Source organism: Pyrus communis, chromosome 14 (genome assembly GCF_963583255.1).
Source record: "Pyrus communis chromosome 14, drPyrComm1.1, whole genome shotgun sequence".
Lineage (NCBI taxonomy): Eukaryota > Viridiplantae > Streptophyta > Magnoliopsida > Rosales > Rosaceae > Pyrus > Pyrus communis.
This window is the reverse complement of record NC_084816.1, coordinates 22,313,358-22,336,495: the sequence shown is the minus strand read 5'-3', so window position 1 is coordinate 22,336,495 and position 23,138 is coordinate 22,313,358. Positions and strand designations below refer to the sequence as shown.

General features: G+C 38.5%; 1 pseudogene; it reads right to left on the bottom strand.

Annotated features, from left to right (window-relative positions):
- Positions 1-425: 425 nt before the first annotated feature.
- LOC137715249 (probable LRR receptor-like serine/threonine-protein kinase At1g53430) lies at positions 426-22,549 on the bottom strand (annotated as a pseudogene).
- Between the last annotated feature and the right edge of the window lie 589 nt (positions 22,550-23,138).

Sequence of the window (23,138 nt, the reverse complement as noted above, 5' to 3'; positions counted from 1 at the left end):
CTCAATTCTCAATCTAGGTCAATTCCATCCCCCAAACCTATTTAAAAACATTAATTCAACAATTATAACACGTTCGCATCATCAAATTGTCTGGAAAAAAAATCCAAAATTAGTCTAGGCAGTTAGATTGATTGACTGAAATATGAACTTAATATGCATTTTTATTCTTTCTTTGGCCAACAATAAACCACCCCAAACACATATGCAATGACTAAATAAATATCTAGAAATTTCCTGTAGGATTGCTCCAGGGAAGTAGTAGTTAGATAAATGTGTAACAATCAGGAGTTCATATTGTAAGAAGCGAAACACTAAATTGATTGAGAACTTGGGATGAAGGCTTTGTACACACATAAAAATGTATAGATTATTGATTGAGCATCCAACATTTTGTCAAATTCAGCTTCTATTCAATCTGAACCACATCTTACAAAGGAAGAATAGAATGCCCAAAAATCAAAGATACACCTTTCAATGACGAAAGAGATCAGTCTAATTTACGTACAGGTATGGGAATCTAGTTGATATGCTAAATTAACAACTAAGCTTGACAAGGAACTACAAGCAATTAATGAGTCTCATGTGATGTATTGACATGGAGATATAGATAAGGTTCACTGCCCCGACCAGCTTTAGGTGTGTCAACATCATTTAGACAGCACAGGATAGGCCAATAGCTGATCCATCAACCTTGCAGCAAATGTAGCAGATTCATACCATTGGAAATTTAACTCTACTCAACAAGAATTGGTCTGGCTGAAGGAATTGGTGTAGCAGAATGGCTTGACAATGAATTGACATCTGATAGAAAAGAGAAATAAGTAATTATTGCAATAAGATCACTGCTAAGTATGCATTATAACGAAAGACAAACGTAAAACTCAAGCTGTAATTCTCATGCCTTTTAATTCCACCTGCAACCAATCTTGTATGCACACCAAAGCCTCTCGAGTGTCAGGATTCAGTGAGCTTTGACATTCATCAAGCACTCTACCACCAACGTTGAATGCTGGTTCTGGTGCAACAGTTGACATAGGAGTTCCCAGAATGTCACTTGCCATCATGGACAAAATAGGGTACCTTGGCGTGTGGACCTTCCACCAATTTAATATTTTAATATCACAACAGTGCACAAAGACTGGTTCCTCTAGATACTTGTCCATGTCCGATATCAAGTTTTGGCTCTGAGAGGTTTGTCAAATCCCTTCAATCGATCCCTACTATCGGTACTGGGTAAGCTGCTGCCACGCAAAGCTGAACCTTGTTCAACCATTACTGAGCAAATTTAATAAGCATAAAAAAGGTTCTTGAGGCCATTGGAAACTTCCTTAATCCTGTCCAGAGCAGTATTACCGTATATTTGAGAGTAGTAGTACTCCATCAACTTCATTTTGGATCGGCGAATCCAAGATTGCTGCTATTGCCAAAAGCCAAACTGCACTTGCCCCAGTACTTGTCAAACTTAGCTTTCATCTTTAGTGCCATAGAACTAAGAAATTTGTATGGGATTTTGCAACATTTATTTAATTGTATGTGACCATCACACACAGGAAAATATATATACTTGCAGTTGGACATTTGTTGCCAGAGAAGACAGTAGTGATCTCAAAATTTTCAAATCCCTAAAAACTGTGCCATTTTCTGCCCTTTCTATCGTCTTGGCGACCTGAATGAGGATTGAATGGATGGATATCATCAAGAGCTGCAAATGAATCATTCGATGGCCCTTCAACTGACCCAGCGCCCCCTCTCAAACAGAATTGGAAAAGTTTCTTCACTGTTGGGTCCATCTCATCACTTGTCGAGGGATTGGGGTCCAAGACAAACTCTTCAACAGCAGCCTTACCTTCGAGCATACTCACAACTGCAGACATAGTGGGCCTAAGCTTCGAAGTGGAATTACAGCAGTGGAGAGCCACATTGATTGTAGCCATTATCTCTTCACTGTTGAATTCTGAGCTCAACTTTGGATCCACTAAGTTCATCAAATTCCCTTCCGATTTGAGAACATGTGCCTAGAAACATGAAAAGAACAAAAGCAAAATAACTTATGTATCTTAAAAAATAACGTGAACTTTCAACAAAGAAGATATAAAAAATAAAAAAGCCTTCTATAGTAGTAAACAACTTCAACAAAATCAAAATTAAATTTCAATTAGAAAGTTACCCAATCAAGAATATAAAATCCTTCTGCATTTGTCTGCTGAGTTGAGTTCTTCTTCCCACTGATAATCTCCAGTACAACAATTCCAAAGCTGTAGACATCTGCTTTGTCTGTGAGATGACCCCGAAGTGCATATTCTGGTGCCATGTATCCACTGCAAAATCATGAAATCATGACATCAATTCAATGGTTATAGACATGTGCCGTAATATAACTATATTGGAAGGAGAAATATAAGAAGAGAAGTTAAAAAAGGGACTCACAAAGTTCCAGCAGCACGGGTGCTTATATGTGTTTTATCTTCTTCGGCAAGTTTGGCCAACCCAAAGTCCGATATCTTCGGGTTAAGATGTCTATCAAGCAACACGTTCGTGACCTTGATATCTCTATGGATAACCTTCAAGCTTGATTCCTCGTGAAGGTAAGCCAAACCTTTTGCTATGCCAACACATATATTATGCCTTGTTGGCCAGTCCAACTTCAAATGACCTTCTTCTGCCCCTTCAGTTTGTCAAGTTAATCAAAATTAGTCATAATTTTGTGCATACAATCTTTTATACCATGTGCATGGACCAAAGGAAATGTAGGCGTACAAAAGTGATACTTACCAAACAAAGCATGAGAAACGCTATTGTTTTCCATGTACTCATAGACAAGGTATAGTTGATTTCCATCAATACAACATCCGTATAGGTTTACAAGGTGAGGATGTTGCAAAGCGGAAATCATGCCTATCTCATTTACAAATTCCCGATTTCCTTGCTTTGACTTGGAAGAAAGTTGCTTAACAGCAATCAGGGTTCCATCTGCAAGAATGCCCTGTATTTGACTAAGATAGTTAATACAAATCTCTTCACGCGAGAAATTAATCATAATTAGGATGGCAATTATTAAACAAATTAGAAAATAAATTATTTGTTTCAAAGATTACCTTATAAACAGTACCAAAACCACCTTCACCAATCTTATTGGCTTGGTCAAAGTTGGTTGTGGCATCTTTGAGTTGCGTATAGGTAAACTTGCGAGTTTGTAGTTCCACACCTTTCAAATCTGCGTGAAAAGTAAAACTCATAAGAAATTGTTGTGTCTAAGACAAATTTAACAACAATTTCATTGTTTTATCTTAAATCCCACTATTGTTTGAAGGCCTAGACCTTAACAACTATCTGGAACTATAGGCATGCATACTTCGCATCGTGAGTTAAAAAAATATACTGTACTCTAAGAGCATCAAGCTGTTGAAAAGTTCAATATCTAGACAATTATTATCTCGGAGTGTGCACTTAAATATGCATGAGAAGTCACAAAATAGGATAAATGTTCTTAGAAATGGAACAATGAAAACAAAAGGCAATATAACGGAGAAACAGAAAATACCATCCTCCAATGTTTTTTGTCGTCCTAGGAGGCCTCTCTTCCAAAGAATAACGAGCGCTAGTAATACGATGGCGATGATGATGACTGCTATTGCGCATCCAATTCCTACCATTGTGCCTATAGGCACATGACTCCTAACACGCTCTACGTAGCTTAAATTTTTTTTTGGAGGTTCAAAGTCTGCCAAAATAAAGCATAATTTTATTAGAATAAATGTAAATCTAATAGATGAGAAGGTACTTGCAAATATTCAACAACACACACGTAAAACTTACTTGGCGTCACACTAACGGCTGATATAAGAGGCCCATAGACACCTGTATGAGGAATGGCAGTTGTCCCTTTTCCTGCCCAATATAGGTGGATCTCCAGTGTGCTACCAATAACGGTGACATTGTCAAACTCTCTGACAATGCCCTTACCAACACCTCTTGCTTCTTCCATAATGTTGAAGTCTTTCAAAACCAAGTTCCCCTGCACATGATCACACAATTTCAATACGGCATTAATATACTTCTGCATTTCTTTTAGAACTTCGCATAAAATAACACCCAAATAAAGCAGCTAAACGGCATATGACCTTCCAAACAAGTGTCGTGGTCTAGTAAATGCCAAAAGAAAGATCATGAACAGTTTTCAGAGCATAAAGTGTGATCTATAATGGAATGCGCCAAACAAACTAAATGTTGCCCATTGAACTTTCTGTAGTGTTTGAAAAAAAAAAAAGTTAAATAAACTAGCAAAGAATCACAAATAATAAATGAAAGTTTATTTGTACTCACTTGAATTGAGATGTCAAACAAGCGTTTTCCCAGACTGCTAAATGTTTGGTCATCCGTGAACATGATCTCCGAAAAGTAGAGCCGCACTTTGTAGTTGCCTTTGAGCATGCAAAGGCCATAGTACTTAAGGGAAAGAGGGGCAATGCGCGCTGTTTGATATAAATCTGGCCTGGTAATGTTCAAAGATGTTGCAATGTAATTTGCATCGAGGTTGCTCATATCCACGCCGGTACTGCTGTAGCCCCACTTTTGAGCCAACGAAACAAAGTCTGATGGTCCGAAAGAGCTCAAGTCCTCTTCATATGTATGACCATCAAACTTCATCTTCCTCCCTCCACAATTGATAAATATAGAATGGTCTGCATTTGCAACAAGAATAATATTAGAATTTTATACTTCACAATTCATATGTACGACACCTATAACTGTTAAGGAATGTAGTATCACAGATTCAGTTTGTAATAAACCCTAGAAATAGGTTGTGCTGTGCATGGCTGTAATAATTAGTTGAGAGCATTATGACAGGTGGCAAGTTAGTTAGAAGAATATAGTTATGTGTGAGTGGGAAAGGATGTATATAAGTAACACAACTGTAACCTATCTTTTCACTGAGAAATGTAAATTCATTTCACAACATGGTATCCAGAGCCTCCTGTCTAACGACTTCACCCTGATTCTCTCCTTTTTTTTCGCTGAGCTCTCTTCCTCCCTAAGCTTCCTCGCTAAGCTTTCTTCTTCCTCTCCAAGCTTCCTCGCTAAGCTTTCTTCCTCCCTCTTCCATGGCGACCTCAGCTTCTCCTTCTTCTGAAACGGCCACACCAATCAATCCTCAAATTTCTGATCCTAGCTCAGGACCAAGCTCTACGCCTTCAATTACAATTCAGAATATCGGATCTATGGTGCCGATCAAGCTAACCACCACCAATTATCTCACTTGGAGTGCGCTTTTTGCTCCGATCTTTCGTCGCTACAACCTCACCGGAATTCTTGATGGATCCGTGCCTCCTCCATCTCAGTTCATCTCTGATGCTGCTGGAAATTCAGTTCTCAATCCGGCATATGTTTCTTGGTTTGAAAACGATCAGAACCTTCTCATCTGGATAAATTCCACACTTTCTGAATCGATCATTCCCTACACTGTTGGAGTTGCGAATTCCAGAGAACTTTGGGCCAAGTTGGAATCCAGACTCGCTGCAGTTTCCCAATCGCACATCCATGAGCTTCGATCTCGTCTTCGTTGCATCTCGAAAGGTGATTCCACTGCTGCTCAGTACCTTCAACAAATTGAAGCGATTGCAGATGCACTTGCTAGTGCCGGAGCTCCAGTTGCAGATTCTGAGCTCATTTCTGTTACACTCCATGGATTACCACCAGATTATGACTCTTTCGTTGATGCGATCCAGTTTCGGCTTGGCTCCACTACAATTGATGAATTGCACGGCCTTCTCCTCAGTAAGGAGATACAGTTAGCAAATCGGAAGAAACCTACTCCACCTGTGCACATTCAGGCCTATACTTCCACTGCCGGAATTCTTCCTACTCCATCTTCTCAAGCCTTTGTTGCTCAAGGTCGTGGCAGTGATCGCAACTTCTCTCAAGGCCGAAGCTTCTCATCATCAAAATCTGGTCAAGGTCGAGGTAACTTCAGATCTAATAATTTTCGTCCAAACTATTCTCGTAACAACTCTCAGCGTTACATTCGTGGTGGTCGAACCAACTTTCCCTCATCTGGCCGAAAGTATCCATGTCAAATCTGTCGACAATTTGAGCATGATGCTCTCGACTGCCCTCAACGCATGAATCCACACTACTCCAGTGCTTCCTCTCCTTCTGCTATGGCTGCACATGCACAGTCTTCTCAACCTACCTGGCTTATTGATTCTGGCGCCAGTACTCATATGACTAATTCCTACAACAATCTCCAGAATCCTGAGCCCTACTCCGGTCCTGAGCAGGTCTACATTGGAGACGGCAAAGGTTTGCCTATTCTCCACTCTGGTTCCTCTACATTACGTACTCCTACTCATCATTTTCAGCTTCGAAATGTGCTGCATGTACCTGATTTGAAACAACATCTCCTTTCTGCAAATCAGTTTCTTGTTGACAATTGGTGTTCTATGCATCTTTATCCTTTTCACTTCATTGTGAAGGATATTTCTTCGGGGAAGACGCTCTTTAAAGGTCCTGTCCAAGATGGCTTTTATTCACTGCAATCCCAACCTTCCAGTTCCGCCCTCAACTCTCCCAATGTTTTTGCTGCATCAACTCGTGCTTCTCGGACTCTTTGGCACCATAGGCTTGGCCATCCTTCTTTCAAGACACTCAATAAGTTGGCTGTCAAATCTTGTATTTCTGTCTCTAGTGGTTCATCTACTTCTTTTTGTAATGGTTGTGCTTTAAGCAAGAACTCTCGATTGCCTTTTACCTCTGTACCGTGTCACACAAGTAAGCCATTAGAGCTTCTTCATACAGATGTTTGGGGGCCTGCGTCTACTACTTCGTTTACTCAATGCAGATACTATGTCATCTTTGTCGATGATTTTACTAAATACTGTTGGCTCTTTCCTTTGCAATGCAAATCAGATGTGTTCTCTACCTTTGTCAAGTTTAAAACCCTTGTTGAGACCTTGCTGCATACTAAAATTGTTGCTCTCCGATCAGATTCTGGTGGGGAGTATCTTAGTACTGCATTCTCCAATTTTCTGGTCACCCATGGTATTCATCATCAACTAAGTTGCCCTCACACACCCCAACAAAATGGTTGTGCTGAGCGCAAGCACAGGCATATCGTTGAAACTGCTCGGACATTATTAACGGTTTCCAAGGTCCCTCATAGTTATTGGGATCATGCCTTTTCCACTGCTGTGTATCTCATAAACAGGTTGCCATCTGCTTCTCGACCATCTCCGTGGGAACGTCTGTTTCGAAGATCACCAACTTACACTACACTCAAGGTTTTTGGGTGCAGTTGTTTTCCATGGTTGCAACCTTATTCTTCCTCTAAGATGGATCCCAAAAGCAAGCAGTGTGTGTTCCTTGGCTACAGCCTCAATCATCGCGGTTACAAATGTCTCGATCCTACCACAAACAAGGTGTATATTTCCAGAAGTGTTCTCTTTGATGAGGATCGCTTCCCTTTTCACACCACTGTTGCTTCTCCATGTTCTCCTCTATCAACACCTTCACCATCTTCCAGCACAATACCTACTCACCTTACCTTCACTAAACCCATCATCCGTCATTCTCCTACCCAACCACGGCCATCTTCACCTTCTTCTAACCCCTCCCCACCATATCATGCCCCTTCTCCACCATCTCATGCCCCTTCTCCATTGTCCTCCTCTTCGCATCCATCATGCTTAGTCCCTCCTAATAATCATCCCATGCAGACACGATCCAAATCCGGCATTCACAAACCAAAAGCATTCTCTGCCACTAAACACCCTCTCCCTGCGCATCTCTCTCTTGACTTTGTCCCTACCACCTATCTTCAAGCTTCCAAATATCCTCATTGGATTCAAGCCATGAAGGAAGAGTTTACTGCTTTACAACAAACTGGAACTTGGTCCCTCATTCCCAACACCGGCCACCAAAACATCGTGGGGTGTAAGTGGGTGTTCCGAATCAAACGCAAACCTGATGGTACCATAGATAGGTACAAAGCTCGGCTAGTCGCTAAAGGCTTTCATCAACAGGAAGGACTGGACTATACTGAGACCTTTAGTCCAGTTGCCAAGCCTGTGACTATTCGCATCTTACTCACTCTTGCTGCTCAGTTCAACTGGCCTCTTAATCAACTTGATGTTAGCAATGCTTTCCTCCATGGCACTTTATCCGAATCTGTGTATATGCTACAGCCTCCAGGTTTTGAGGACATTGCTCACCCCAATCATTTGTGTCACCTGCACAAGTCTTTATACGGCCTTAAACAGGCCCCTCGCGCCTGGTATGAGAAGCTCCATGCTGCTTTACGCACTCTTGGTTTTGTTGGCTCACAATCTGACCACTCCTTGTTTGTCAAAAAGGATCCCATGGTCTTTGTGTTAGTCTACGTTGATGACATTATAGTCACTGGGCCATCCATTTCAGCTTGCCAACATGTTATCTCTCAGCTCAGTTCTCTATTTCCAATCAAAGATCTTGGTGCCCTTCACTACTTTCTGGGCATTGAGGCTCATCGATCCTCTAAAGGCATCTTCATTACACAAACGAAGTATATTCTTGATCTTCTCAAGAAAGCCAACATGGATGGCTCCAAACCTTGTGTCACTCCTCTCAGCACTGCGAAGCTAGACCATTCCTCTCCCCTTCTCGACAATCCTACAGAGTATCGATCCATCGTTGGTGCTCTCCAATATCTTACTTGGACTCGACCTGACCTCTCATTTGCTGTCAATCTTGTCTGTCAGTTCATGCACAGTCCTCGCCAATCTCATCTTCAAGCTGTCAAACGGATTCTCCGCTATCTCAAGGGTACCATTGATCTTGGTCTTTGGTTCACCAAATCACCTTCTGTTCCTTGTCTGACAGCTTTCTCTGATGCGGACTGGGCTGGTTGTACGCTTGATCGTCGATCAACGGGTGGCTACTGTATATTCTTGGGCTCATCCATCATTAGTTGGAGTGCTAAGAAGCAACCAACTGTTGCTCGTTCCTCAACTGAGGCCGAATATCGATCTCTCGCCAATACTGCTGCTGAGATTACATGGATTTGTCAACTCCTTACTGATATCGGCTTTGCTCTCCCTTCCACTCCTCAGCTTTGGTGTGACAATCAGTCAGCCATCTCTCTTGCTAAGAATCCGTTGTTCCATGCACGCACGAAACACGTTGAACTCGACTATCATTACATTCGCGAAAAGGTGTTATCGCGAGCAATAACAGTGCATTTTGTTCGCACTCATGATCAACTCGCTGACATCTGCACCAAGCCTCTCTCCAAGGACAGGTTTCTGGCTTTACGATTCAAACTGTCTCTCCGCACTCCTCGCTTCAGTTTGAGGGGGGATGTTAAGGAATGTAGTATCACAGATTCAGTTTGTAATAAACCCTAGAAATAGGTTGTGCTGTGCATGGCTGTAATAATTAGTTGAGAGCATTATGACAGGTGGCAAGTTAGTTAGAAGAATATAGTTATGTGTGAGTGGGAAAGGATGTATATAAGTAACACAACTGTAACCTATCTTTTCACTGAGAAATGTAAATTCATTTCACAACAATAACAACCATAAAATCATAAGGTGTTGCATGTTAGATTTCCCAAAAACTATGCCAAGAAAAGCAATAAAATAAAGAATAGAGAATTTACTAATTAATTAATTACAATTGATTAATTAATTAAAAATGACGGGAAGCAGTCGGTTGAAGCATGTGGAAAGTGGAGTAGTTCCTCCCCTACTTTCCTCCAACGTGCAAAAAGGAGTTAAAAGGAAAATACCCACTTTCTCCATACTTATCCACCCACAACCTCCACAAATTCCAGTCTATAAAAAAACTGCAAAAGAAACAGGATAAAGAGGAGAAAAAAGAGGGCATAGAGAGAACAAACGGGAAGAGGAGCAAAATACTGCCAAGGGACACAGCAGAGAAGGCAGACGGCAGAGGAGAAAAGAAAAACAAAACAAAGAAAGAGCAGAGAAACACAGCAAAAGCAAGAAAGAAACAAACGAAAGAAAAACACAGAAACAACTACACGGCAAAGGAAGCAACAAGCATTCAAAGCACTCAAAGGTATAAACCGATGGAGACATTTGCAGCAGCATCGTCAACATCAAACGGAAGCCCAAACGGACGCTGCAGCCATCGCCTGGAGAAAGAAGATTCGAAATGGAAGACTCATGTTCGCTCTCCCCAAACCAGTGCCCTCATCCATGCTCTCCGTTCATGCCTAGAAGGCAAGAAGCAGTACGTGCCACTTGCCGCCGTGGCATTGCTGTTAGAAGGTTCTGTCCGCCGTAACGAGGCCATTGAAGACCCGGTCCCTATAGAAAGGCTACCAGGAAGAAGATCGTCGAGTCGTTGTCGGAGTTGCCCAATAGTGCAGGCCTTGTCCCGTAAAAAGCAACCAAGAAACAACCTCAAAATTCTGTGCACCAAGTCGTAGAAGATGGTTCCATACAAGCAACAAGGCAATGGTGAAGAAATGGTGTTTCCATCGTTTCGTTACTCCCACAAACATGCATGAACCTGCAGCGGATGAAGACAAAAAGAAACTCGTCCCCGCTGTCCACACTCGCACATGCAGCAGCCCCTCAACTGATGCTCTCCAAAATCAGATCGTCACGGTCTCTCCCGGTGATTGCAGCGGCTCGGCGTAGAATAACAAAAAAGTGGTCCCTGCCTATTAAAGAGATACCGAAGATGTTTGGAGAGTCTGCATCAAATTCGACGAAGGAAGAAGCCAAGAAGGTGCAGCACAAGCAAAGTAAAACATCTGCAAATCAAGCACTTGAAGCAAACCACAGGAACAGAAAACTTCCACTTGCAAGCCATTCACCATTCGTCAAAGAAAGTAGCAACAAGCTTCAAGTATGGAGGAATAAGGTTGCAGAGAAGAAAGACAAAAACCAACCCGTCTCCGTTGTTTATATCCCCTCAGTTCACTTGCCACTGAAGCTCTACAAAGGAGCAACCCGACCGCTGCCATCGCTGTCTTGAAGTCAAGAAGAAAAAGCTGCTGCCACTTTGGAAGGGAAGGCTGTGCTGCCCTCACAGTGCACCAAAAATGGTGCGGGCTGCTGTCTAAGTCGCTAGCGGAAAAGAAGACGGTGCAGGTGCCATGGGGTTGCTGTTTTCTTTCAAGTGGTTATATTATAACTCCTAGTTGAATTCATAGAAGACAAAGCATCCAGCAAAGAAAAGAAAGGATGGAGTTCTGCTACAGACAAATTACTCCCCAGATAAATAGGAATATTGCTCCACATGGAGATTAAATAAAAAGAAGAAAAACAATAGCTTTTCCATTTTTGGCTCTGTGAATAAGAATTGGGCCAAATAAAATGGCACTTAACATCATGGTACCGGTTTCAAACGGTTTAAAACAAGAAGTGTGGAGACCATGTCCTCGAAAACCTGTCCTTCATTAAATCACCAACCATGCAGAAACTTGTTGGCAAAAGTTGAACGCGACTCAAAGAATTTGGCTCGTTGCTGCTGGCTGCTCCATTCTTCAAAGAATGTTCCAGAAAAAGAGAAAGAAAGAAATAGTCTTGCTCATCACATGCGTCAAAATGGCATGTTCCATGAATCCAAAGCCACCAAAAGTAGCTTTCGGAAAGTTCAAATGGAGGAAAGGCAAATTTAAAAAAAGCTTTGAAGCATTAACATCAAGCCTAAAGTGGTTGTGCTCCATGAAGAGAAACAACAAATCGTAAAGAAAAGCGCCATGGAAATGCCCAAATTCCAAAATAGCAAAGTGAATTGGAAGAAAGCTTCATAAAGAAAGTCAATTGTTACTAGCAAGCCCCAGGGCAGTTTCTTCTTAATCAAAACAAAAGGACTAGATGACAAGCATAACTACATGCCCGATAAGAAGAGTTAGCAGCTAGCTACAAAATCAATTGCACCATGACAAGTCTCAAATGGCACAAAGCCACTTCAAAATTTAAACAGCACAAAGCCGTCCCAAATCTCAAAAAGAATACAAAATCATTCAAATTCCCTAAAGGGCACAAAACCATACCAAAATCATAGCTTGAACTACGTCGGTTTGATTCCATTAAAGGATACGTAAGCAATCTAATACCATATTCTAGGCTCAACCGCAAACACAAAAATACTAAATTGAATCCCTAGTTCACCTCTACCAAACTCACTACCAAATCCAAATCAACTCCCTGGTTCCTTCAACCAAATTCACCCAAATAAACCAAACACCAAATCATTTTCAGTGGATCATTCACTCACTGAAAATCCATAAACCATGAACTACGAGTGACTTAATCCCTCAAAAGGGTACGTAGGCAATCTAGGACTCCACCTAGGTGAGTCATTCACTCACTAAAAATCCCTAAACCCTGAAGTACGAGTGACTTAATCCCTTAAAAGGGTACGTAGGCAATCTAGGACTCCACCTAGGTGAGTCATTCATTCACTAAAAATCCCTAAACCCTGAACTACGAGTGACTTAATCCCTACGAGTGACTTAATCCCTTAAAAGGGTACGTAGGCAATCTAGGACTCCACCTAGGTGCAACCACAAAATCAAACAAAAATACCAATCCCCAAATTTCATATTTTTCATGTTAGAATCAAAGAGTATTCTTTTCCCAAAAGAACGGTCATAACTAATAGGCGCGAGTCTAGAATGGGTCGAACTCAAATTAATAAAACCCTCTTCGGAAAAATGAACGAGGGTGAAATTGTGTCGAGTGAATTATTTGTTCTCATGACAATTTTTGCTCTCAACACCATCAATTTGATTAACAACATGCAACATCTAACAAAAGTACCCAAAAAACCGCTAGACTATACAATCAACCAATTTACTAGGATAGATAAAAGAAAAAATTATATGAACTTAAACTCACATTTCGGTTTTGAGGAGCAAGGAAGGTCCTTCTTCAAGCACCACCTACGCGTTGAAAGAATTAAGGTTCAGTCATGACTCATACATATATCTTTTGATGTTTAATAAACATGAGATCACAAGTTTTTGTGAACTTACAAGTTTTCTGCTGACGTATGACTAGAAACCAAATTCCTGTAATAATCAAGACAATTAGCAAATGATATTCGACGGAGAAGGAACATATAATAAGTACATAACGACTTTAGCCAATAGCATTAATATTGATAGACTTACACAGGCAAGTGTTGACAACTGACGGAAGGTGATCCTGTAAAATTGTTGTATGACAAGTCCCTGCAACATGTGTTGTGTGGCATTGATGACATCTCTAAATTCAAATATGGAGAAACAAAAAAATGAAATTGAAATCGAAGCTGGCCAGCATTTTGCTTTAAAGATACAAACACAAATAAATTAAAACTATTAAGGATGAAAGTGTAAATATCTCCTCGAGATAAAACTTAGAGACTAAGTAATTGTTACAGTTTTGTTAGGACAGTTAGTCATTGTTAGATTTAGTTAGGACAATTTGTTAGACTTGGCTTACATGTGTATATACTCAAATGTAATCTTATTGTGATTGTGAAATGAAAAATACATTTCTAATAAAAACTTCATATATTAGTATTACACTATAGACTGACCGGTAACGTTTGCTCTGCAATATCCAAATTGGTACTTCTCCAGTCAGTATGTTGTTGCTCAAAGACCTGCACAAGTAAAAATTAACGGTCAATGAAAATGTAAAATATAGTTGACTTGACAAATATTGAAAATGTGCATTGTTTGCACCAATAAATGAATGCATCATGTGACCGACTTACATGAAAGATATATGGCTAGCACGTTCAATTGTCTGTGGAATTTCTCCAGTCAACTTGTTAAAGCTTAAGTCTCTATATAGAGGGAAAAAAAACATCATATAACATACGTCAGAGGTTTGTTTTGAACTTTTGAAGATTTATTGAATCCACAAGCAATAGAAAAGAGGAGAGGGCCCTCTAAAAGCCGTAATGCTGTTGTTTTTCAACTTGTTAAAGCTTAAGTCTCAAATTCTTGTTCAGTCTGGCAATCGTAAATTTGTAGATCTATACAACTATATTGATTATAAAAGCACTCACAATTTTCTTAGTTTGTCAGCTCGCCAAGGTAATTAGGGATTGTACCACTAATTGAGCAATTTCTCATAATCCTGTATCACAGAAATGCGAACAAAAATTAGAGAATGATTGCGTTAGGGATAAACTGAAGTATAATTTCAATAGGGTTATGTAATATGAAACTCACACTATCTGTATGTCTTTCATATATCTCAGAGTAGGAAAAGGCATACTTGGTCCGTGCAAATCTGATATCATTCTGATACAAAAGACACATCAGAAATAATTATTTGTTTTATAGTTCAAGATGAATATTGGATAATTACAAGATAGAAGAAAGTGGTCTTACAATTCCTTTACATATTTCAAGGAAGATATGGTGTAAGGAATAGGACCTTCCAAGGATGCACCTTGCAAATCACTGCAGTAGATTTAATCTAACTCGTCACCCAAAAACTGATAGGATACAAGTATATTGAAAGGAAGGAAATGCAGGAACAAAAAGAAAATGCAGAGAAAGGGAACACAAACAAAGATATTCAATTCATTTAACCGATATCCTCTCCCTGATGGCTCAATGCCCTTGTACCACTGAGTCCAGATTTTCTGCACCCAAAACTCTCTATGGCCTCCCTGTGCCTTGTATCATTGCTTAACACATGTCACCAAAGCTAACTTCATCTAACTCTGTTATATAATATTATTAAAATTAGGATAAAAAATTTAGAGAAGGAAGAAGCCGGTAGCCATGCCTCCGACGACCACTCAACCCCAAAACAACTTCAGCCTCCCTCTCCAATCGAGGCAAACCCCGCCGAACCCAATCCTTCCCATCTCTCGCTGCCTCCCTCCCCTTTACTGGTCCAACGACAGAGATTGAGATTCTAATATATCATATATGCACCCAAGCCCCTCCTGCGTTGATTCCGACTTCCATTTTTTCTGGCGTGAAGATAAAAACAAAGGCAGAGAAGGTGGAGAAGATGACCCATTATTTTATTTTTTTTTTTCTAATAAATTAACTCAGAAGCAGAGAAGATTGAGATTCTTATTTAATATTAATATTATTTAACAGAGTTGGATGTAGTTCACTTTGGGGCAGGTGTCAAGCAATGATGTAAGGCACAGAGAAGATCTGGACTGTATAAGACTAGAAAGTAACTAAGAAGCCTCTTAGTACCCGATTAAGCCGTAACCTAACCACAACATGATCCCTGTAACAACACTCACCATCTTCTCATTTAAAACAAAGTAATTGTACACATATATCTAATTGAAACGTCATGTGATGATGAACTGGTTCCTAGAGTAAATGTATGTATACAATGACATTAGTTTTAAGTTAACTCGGTACAATATATCTAAAAATGATCCTAAAAGAAACACTCACAGTAAAAGATGGGAAATAAAGAGTAAAAATGGAAGATGACTATAATGAAGAGCAACACTCACAGTTTTTGAAGTTTGCTCCAGTTTCCAATAAATTCAGGTATCTTTCCTGATAATTGGCTCCCACCTATCCTACTGCAAGCATTAAAAGAAGATGAGAATTTTTGCGTAAAACTTATGCACATTTGTATAATCAAGCCATTTTGCATTACTTACAAATCAATTAAGTTCTTCAGATTTCTGTACGATTCTGGTATCGTACCAGTAAAATTGTTTCCAGAAAGAAGGCTGTTGAAACATACAAAAGAGTCATAAGATATTCCAATGAATTTGTGAAACATTTACAGTACCATACAAAATAGCAAAAATTTCACGAAATTTTGATTTTTGAAAAAGTTTGGTCAAAAGAAGAAATGAGAATGCAAACTAACATTCTTTCCAATTGAGTCAACCTCCCGAGGTTTTGCGGAAGAGGGCCTTCAAACTGATTGTCTTTTAAGTCCCTGGAACAAATGTAATTTGTCAATCAAGGTTATACATATTCCTTTTTTTTTTTTTTTTTTTTAAATTATCAATAAGTAAATAAAATAATTACAAAACTTACAACTCTCTGAGCAAAGTAAAGTCGTCAGAAGGAATTAAACCACTGAGTCGATTCCCCAAAAGATACCTGCAACACACTAACAATAGTTACACGCCATGCTTAACAGATAATAAATGCATCCGTGCGGCCATTATTTAAGGTCCTTAGAAATCACTTACAGAAAACGAATGGGGGAGCGGGAAAGGCTGGCAGGGATTGATCCACTAATGTAGTTGCGAGTGAAATCACTGTTTAATGTGAACAAGCATTAGAAGTTCATATCCATAATTCGCAAATCCAATTAATGTACATAACAAATTTAAACTAACAACGTAATCACTTACATTTTTTCCAACTGTGTAAGATTTCCGAATTCCTCAGGTATAACTCCAGTTAAATTTAAACCCTTCATCTCACTGTAAAACCAGCATTTAAAGCAAAGCTAATCATTATAAAGGAAGGATAGAATTCAGAACAATAGAACTTTAGACCAACAAAATCATGCATGACTGTGATACCGACTTTAAAGCAACACTTGTTAATCAGTTGTACTTAAAACAATAAAACTTTAAGCTAATAAAGCCTTACATGACTGTGACATGGCAAGTATTGTTTGGAAAGGAACACTTGCAAGTCACATTGCTGAAAATTTGGTCAGCAAAGTATTTGAAGAAGCCTGCTCCACCATCTTGGCAAGAACTTTGGCTGATATTCTTCCAGTGAGGGTTTCGTAATTTTCTAGAAATTGTTTCCAAAGTTTTCACTGTAAAACAAAAACAGCTCTTGGTCAAAATCACATGCAATTAAGAAGGCATGGTCAATCATACATGTTCACCCTACAAAGGCGTAATTGAATAAAAACACTGCTAAAATCCTTCACCTTACAACTCAGTTGCTCAGAAAAACATAATAGTACATGTTTAAACCAATAAGAATTGCCACATCATTTAATTATTGGTAATAAGAAATTACCATATTATGCAATTATTGGTGCCTTGTGAGGCAATCAACATATACTACAAATCAAACAGATGAATCCTTTACTGCCAAACTATGCAAGTTGCACTGATATAAATTGTTTAAGATTATGTCTATTGGTTTAGTAAATCATGGTAAAGAAGTTGTAAAAACCCAATTCCTCTGCATTTAAAGAAATACGACGATGGAAAAGATTGTGGAAAATTTGAAACTTTTATACTAATCAGTAGCAATTTCCCAAATTCTATTTTTGCTTGTAATTTAAAAAAAAAATCATGAAAAAATGTAAAAACAAAACGAAATGATAGTGATGTAGAGAAGAATAAAATATTAGATTATAGAATTATAAGAGCATCTCTAAAGAAACAACAAAACTGACTCCAACCGATGTGCTATTTTCTTACGTTATGCCGTCACCACCCCTTGCCGTTAATTTTGACGCCAGGTGCTTAGGCATTGTTCATATTTGTTGTTTCATTAACACAAATTTATTTGAGGAAACAATGGTAGCCGTATCGACTAGAGCAAATATACCCTCCCTCTATTCACCAAGTTCAAATCACCCAATTATTTTGGATTATTTAAAGTAAATATTCTTTGTTTAAAAAGAAGTGGTTCTGTGCCCAATTCCAATTTCCATGGACTAGCAAAAATGGAAATTAGCTAGCCCACCCCGTTAAATAGATAATGAGCCTGAATATATGGGTTAACTAACGGATGGGCTGAAGAGAGGATTTAATCTTGACCGTTAGTGCAAGCCCAAAGTTTCTCCATGACATATTCATTCGGGTCCAAATCGGTAGTCGGAGTTTTAGTCTACTCATGTCGTGTGTGCGTCGGAAATATTCTGATCGGTAGGAAGTCGCCGGCCTTAGGCGAATGAGATGCCAGCGAGAGACCTAAACCATAAACCCAACGCCCCAAAACCCTAATTAGTGTCAAACAAAATGTCCAGTACATGTTTACATAGTATGATTTTTCAAATGAAATGATATCAGGACAGAACCTCCATTTTCGTGGGTTCAGAAGAAGATTTGAAAGCTTCTTGCTTTAACTTAGCAATGCCTGATGGCTATCTCCTAGGGTTTGAAATTTCTAAAAATAGAAACTGAAACAGAGAAGACACAGATGCAGAGTAACAAGTCCAAAAACAAACAATGAGGAAAATTCCAAATTTCTTTGCTTTCCAAGAAGAACTTTCCCAGGAACCAAACAGAGCAGAGCATTTCTCACAACACAAAACCAACTGCAACCATCCTCACAAAGCAACAAAAATCTTCACAAAACCCAAAATCATTCAAGAACATCCATATTTGCAGTAAAAGTTGAGAAATTTAAAGCGAGAAGGAAAATAATGATTTTATTTTGTGCTGACCTTCTTCCAGAGGCAGAAGCTGAGCACAACTCAAAGCCAGAAACCCGATCAGGAGACCAACAAAAATCACGGAACTCGACATTGTCGTGATCACGACACAAAAACAAAACCAGAGAGTGTGTTGGTAACTTTGTTAGAAAGAGTGGTTTTTGTTTTAAATTTTTAATGGTTTTTTCTGAATGTGATTTTTGGGAAAAGAAAGCTTCAAACTCTTGTCAATCAAAATTGCAAAAACTTTTTGGCTCTGTAATTTTACTTACTCCTCATGAGAGAGAAAGAGGCACAGCTAGTTAATTAAATTAAGTTTCCCTTTCTGGTATTGGGGCAGAAATCTGAAGCTAGCTACTCTTACTCCAATTTTAGTATCAGAAAGTAACTTCTTCTGCCGTTGGGAAGAGGACAGAAAGTTCACAAGTTTATTATTTTTTTATGAACTTAAAATGGTTTTGCCTTTGATGTGTCTTTTCTCTCAGTCCGAGGAAGGAATGAGTGTTGTCAACTCCTCTCATCGCCAGTCTCCACTCTCTCATTCAAACGTGTCTTAAAATTTAGGTTTTAAGTGAAAAATAGTATTTTTCTCATTAATAGTTTGGGTTAAAATTTTAGTCTAAAATTATTAAAAAATAAATTTTAACTAGATTATGTTTTCTGTAAAATAAAATTTATGTAAAATATCATAATTTATTGTTATTAACATTTTAACAAAAAAAAATATTATAATCCCGATAAAAGTTGAAAATTTACTAAACCAACCCATTAAACATGTATATATAGTACGTAAATATATGTGTGTATTATTCGGCTCATTCTTTAAAAACATTTAATGCTTGTTTATTATATTCTTTTTCTTTAAAAAAATGTAACATTTTACGTGTATTATTAAAAACCTTGTGAAATAATGTGTATAAAACGTGACCTACATTCATAATACAGAATAAGTACGTTGGAGTTAAAGAAAAAAAAAAAAAAAGGGTGTAATTTAACACATTATTCATACGGAAAATTTTCTATATTAAAAAAAATATTAAAGTGTATAATACACAGAGAATTAGTTGTAGAAAGTCATTCAAGAATGATGTGGAAAATTACAAAGGGGTAAAGTGGCCTTCATGTTAATTATTATCAGATTAAAATTCAATCCAACCCCATTTTTAAGTTCTAATTTCGCCCCTAGTGTATTTATGTGTTTATATTAGGGGTGCAAGTTGGAATGTTATTTTTGATTCTGCCAATAAAATTTCTGAATCATAATCCAAAAATTTTGAATTCAAATATTTTTTTTTTAAATTAAAACGGAAATAGGAATGCATTCAGAGATTCCCAAAGAATTTCCAGGGCAAAGTTTTTGGAGTGTTATGAACTTATTCCGATTCTACCAATAAAATTTCCGAATTCGAACCTAAAAATTCTGAATTCGAATATTTTCTGAAAATTTGAAACAGGAATAGGAATCCATTTAGAGATTCTAAAAATTTGGAAATTTCAAGGTGAAGTTTTTAGAGTGTTCTGAACTTATTTTGATTTTGCCAATAAAATTTCTAAATTTGAACCTAAAAATTCCGAATTTGAATATTTTCTGAAAATTGAAACAGAAATAGGAGTGCATTTAGAGATTCCAAAAATTTGGAATTTCCAAGGCGAAGATTTTGGAGTGTTTCGAACTTATTTCGATTCCATCAATAAAAATTCTGAATTCAAATATTTTCTTAAAAATTGAAACGGAAATAGGAATGCGTTTAGAGATTCCAAAAATTTGGAATTTCAATGACGAAGTTTTTGGAGTTTTCCGAACTTATTTCGATTCTACCAGTAAAATTTCTAAATCCGAACCTAAAAATTTTGAATTCGAATATTTTTTGAAAAATTGAAAGGGAAGTAGGAGTGCATTTAGAGATTCCAAAAATGTGGAACTTCCGAGGCGAAGATTTTGGAGTGTTTCGAACTTATTCTGATTCCACCAATAAAATTTCCAAATTCGAACTGTGACATCCCACATCGCCTAGGGGAGTGATCCTTAAATGTATATTCTCATCCCTACCTAGCGCTAGGCCTTTTGGGAGCTTACTGGCTTCGGGTTCCATAGGAACTCCGAAGTTAAGCGAGAAGGGGGCTAGAGCAATCCCATGATGGGTGACCCACTGGGAAGTTGCTCGTGAGTTCCCAAAAACAAAACCGTGAGGGAATGGTAAGCCCAAAGCGGACAATATCGTGCTACGGTGGTGGAGTGGGCTCGGGAAGTGATCCGCCCCCGGCCTGGATGTGATAATTTGGTATCAGAGTCTAACCCTGGCAGTGGTGTGCCGACGAGGACGTCGGGCCCCTAAGGGGGTGGAATGTGGCATCCCACATCGCCTAGGGGAGTGATCCTTAAATGTATATTCTCATCCCTACCTAGCGCGAGGCCTTTTGAGAGCTCACTGGCTTCGGGTTCCGTAGGAATTCCGAAGTTAAGCGAGAAGGGGGCTAGAGCAATCCCATGATGGGTGATCCACTGGGAAGTTGCTCGTGAGTTCCCAAAAACAAAACCATGAGGGAATGGTAAGTCCAAAGCGGACAATATCGTGCTATGGTGGTGAAGCGGGCTCGGGAAGTGATCCGACCCGGACCGGGATATGACACAAACCTAAAAATTTTGAATCCAAATATTTTCTAAAAAATTGGAATGGAAATAGGAATGCATTAAGAGGTTCCAAAAATTTGGAATCTCAAGGGTGAAGTTTTAGGAGTGTTCCAAACTTATTATGATTTTGTAAATAAAAATTATGAATCCGAATATTTTCTGAAATTTTGAAATGGAAATAAGAATGCATTAAAGATCCCAAAAATTTAGAATTTCCAAGGCGAAGATTTTGAGGTGTTCCGAACTTATTCTGATTCCACCTATAAAAATTTTGAATCTGAAACCTAAAAATTCTGAATCTGAATATTTTCTGAAAATTTGAAACAAAAAGAGGAATGCATTTAGAGATCCAAAATTTTGGAATTTCCAAGGCAAAGTTTTATCGAGTGTTCTGAACTTATCCCAATTCCGCCAGTAAAATTTTCGAATCCAAACCTAAAAATTCTAGATCTGAATATTTTTCTAAAAATTTAAACAGAAATAGGAATGCATTTGAAGATTTCAAAAATTTGGAAATTTCAAGGCGAAGTTTTTGGATTGTTCCGAACTTATTCTAATTCCACCATTAAAATTTCTGAATCCGAACCTAAAAATTTTGAATACGAATATGTTCTGAAAATTTGAAACGAAAATAAGAATGTATTTAGAAATTCCAAAATTTTGAAATTTCCAAGGCAAAATTTTTGTAGTTTTCCAAACTTATTCCGATAAAAAATACTTCTGAGATTTCCAAATTTTTAAAGTTAATGCCTCATATTATATATGTTTTAATCAATTTTTGTATTTCCCTTGTTTTGGTCGAATGGTTGAGATATTTAATACACTAATCTAGTTTACTTTTGACTTGTATTATTTTCCCTTTCCAGTTTTAGCATCCATTCCCATACATAACCTTTCCAGTTTTGGCTTCCACGTAAGTCGCCGCTGGCTCCCAAACTTTCCATCGTTCTCTCTTCCCATCTGACTCCTTTTCTCTTCTTCCCGTCGCATAAAACAAACCCTTAGGATCCCCATCGAGATTCTTCCCATCGCATCAAAAATTTCACTTTCTTTTTCTACCTTTCTCCCATTTTCTCAGCAACCAAACAACACAGAAATCATGAAGGGAATAAAACATAATTGTTAATGGACAGACAAGACGAACACAGCAGAAACAGGGGATTCTAAACGTCTTGAGGAATTGAAGGAGAAAAGAGGGGTTATCGGAGTTAGAGTTCGCTGGAGAATCGCGGAGGGAGGAATGAGCAGCTTCTTCTTCGACATTCTTGGAGCATACAGTCGGAAAGAACTCGGAGGATAAAGAATCAGAAGACGGAGAATCAGACGGAAGGGTGAGTGATGAGGGACGGAGAAAGTGAAGAATCTGAGGGACGGAGAAAATGAGGATCCGAACTCAAACTCTGTTTTCCTCCGGATATGAGGATCCTAAAACCAAAATGCTAAACCCAAATGCAGTTAAATCCAAAAATTTGAAGCAAGCATGGACTACTGTCTGACCTTCTTCTAGGGGCAAAATTTGAGCATTCGATTCGAACCGAGTGAAGCAATTCAAAGCCAAAAACCCCAGCAGAAGAACGAAAACAATCTCAGAGCTCCAAAACTCGAATCCCATTTTCCTCCGCGACATCAAAAACTGCTTTTTTCCGATGCTTAGAAGAAAACCAAATTAGTCTTACGTTATTAAAAAAAGAAAAAGAAAAAAAAAGGACAACAAAAGGAGAGGGAAAGGGACAAAGAGGTGAGTGTTTTCCTACTTCATATAAGATGTAAGAAAGAAAGAGCGAAAGACAGGGGGGAGAGAGAGGGCTGCCGATAGGGAGTGAGTAAAATTACAGGTTTGGCATATTGCTTGTATTATTTCCCTTACCAGTTTTGGCATCCCATTCCCACATATAACTCTCAAACCTAAACCTAGCTAGTTGTGAACTGCGTTACTAACATCATTCGATTAATTACTTGGAGACAAAAGCAAGATGAAACTAACTTCTTCATTGATCCATGTAAAGAAGGAATTTTCTATTCTATCACGGAGTATGGAACACTGCAACTGTTTTAACCATTAGAATCTTTCGTTCATTTGATTATTTGGAGACGAAAGCTTAGCTGAACTAGTTACTAGTTCAAAGTAACTTCGTCATTGGATCATTTAAAGGAGACTTAAAGCTAGGACAATAAGAGAAATTTTTTAGTGTATCAGAAAC